General features: G+C 34.3%; 1 non-coding gene across 1 annotated transcript; it reads left to right on the top strand.

The window, feature by feature from the left end:
* The first annotated feature begins 1,398 nt into the window (after nt 1-1,398).
* On the top strand, nt 1,399-1,470 carry trnac-gca (transfer RNA cysteine (anticodon GCA)). Its single transcript has one exon. It is a non-coding gene; the product is annotated as a tRNA-Cys (tRNA).
* Nucleotides 1,471-1,757: the final 287 nt, after the last annotated feature.

Here is a 1,757-nt window from a genome sequence, read left to right as displayed (position 1 = left end):
AGAAATTAGAAGCTTGGCCTCTCTTGAGAAGTCCGCTATGGGAAGGCAATCTGGCTGGCCAGTTTAATATAAAAAAGAGTTCCTGTTTGTGCTCAAACCACAAACCTTTCGGTTAACAGTGAAACGCCAAGGATGGCAACCATAGTCACGGAAAATATTTAAAAAGACAATAGTGGTCTCCAAATGTATTTAAAATACAAACATAAAATAGGTTGCCAGAAATATATTATCAATAGAAATTAGTAAATACTATTTTGCAAATAGTATTTTTTTTAATACTTGACACCATCTACCGGCTGTAGCATACACCAATTTTTTATTTATTTTTTCATAAGAATTAACTGAAAGATTCAGTATTGCCTCAATTACCAAGCCTGTCAGTAACTGCAGTTTGCATAAATTAAATATTGCATAAATTAAATATTACCAGTATTGCGGAAAAAGTAGATCCGAACACACACACAAGTAGGGCTTGAAGTTTTCAGGTTTTATTTTTAATCACGAGAAGTCCCTTTAAACAAATTGAGCTGATTCTGTTTCATATTTAAACTCAGAAAAAGCTTTTAATTACAAAACAATCTTTGTTTTTACCTTCATATCTTGCCTGAGCCTAATTCTGGTTCCCTTAATTTTATTTCAAACAGAGCTGACAAATTACGTAATTTGTTCATTCCCGATCCTACTTTTAACTCGCATTTCATTTTTGCAGTCCCCTAATTTAACGCTGTGTTTTTGTTTATTTATTTATTTATTTTATTTATTTATTTATTATTATTATTATTATTATTATTATTATTATTATTATTATTATTTATGTATTTATGTATTTATGTATTTATTTATTTCTTAGCAGCCGCCCTTATCCTGCGCGACTTACAGTCGTAAACAAAAATACATTTCAAGGATCACAGTACAAGTAATAATACGGTCGAGCAAGATAAATACAATGACTTTGGTTCTAGCAAGTACAAGTACGATTCAAGAAAAATACGATTTTCCCTTGCACTCAAAAATGTGTTACAGTGGCATCTTGGACTTGGTGTCCTTGTTTTCAGAACATTTTGGGGAACGTACTTCAGAAACCATAAAGCTTCTCTCTTTTTTTCAACACTAAATTTTGTATTTAGTTTAATTTCTTGAAATAAAAAACGTTAAGCATTTTCTGATTATTATCTATTTCGCTTAGTGTTTTCAAAGAGATACATGTACAACAACGTGTTATTCTATTACTTGACGGACCTTATACAATACTTCTTGAATGTTTTGTTGAAAAATATTGCTGCGGGACACAAGGTAAAAAATAACTAGCCATTGATAGGTTGCATTTCTGAAACTGCAGCTCGGCACCGTTGGTTGTGCTTGGCAGAAAAGGGCATAGCTGGAATAGGCTAGTGAGTCGGGGGTATAGCTCAGTGGTAGAGCATTTGACTGCAGATCAAGAGGTCCCCGGTTCAAATCCGAGTGCCCCCTTTTTTTCTAAATTAAAATACAAAATGCACGTTAACATTTTTTTATTTCAGCTAGAAGCAAAAAATTAGTGTTTCAAAGACAGCAACGAGCTACAGACAGGGTTTGAAGACGTGATCCTCAAGTTACGGGACCAAACACCTTACCACTTGGCCACCGCACCCTTTACAACTGGAGAAATTAGAAGCTTGGCCTCTCTTGAGAAGGCCGCCTGGGAAGGCAATCTGGCTGGCCAGTTTAATATAAAAAAGAGTTCCTGTTTGAGCTCAAACCACAAACCTTTCGGTTAA

This window comes from Acipenser ruthenus, unplaced genomic scaffold (genome assembly GCF_902713425.1).
Source record: "Acipenser ruthenus unplaced genomic scaffold, fAciRut3.2 maternal haplotype, whole genome shotgun sequence".
NCBI classification, from domain to species: domain Eukaryota; kingdom Metazoa; phylum Chordata; class Actinopteri; order Acipenseriformes; family Acipenseridae; genus Acipenser; species Acipenser ruthenus.
Note: the sequence above shows the minus strand (reverse complement) of the source record. Positions and strands in the feature narration are given on the sequence as shown.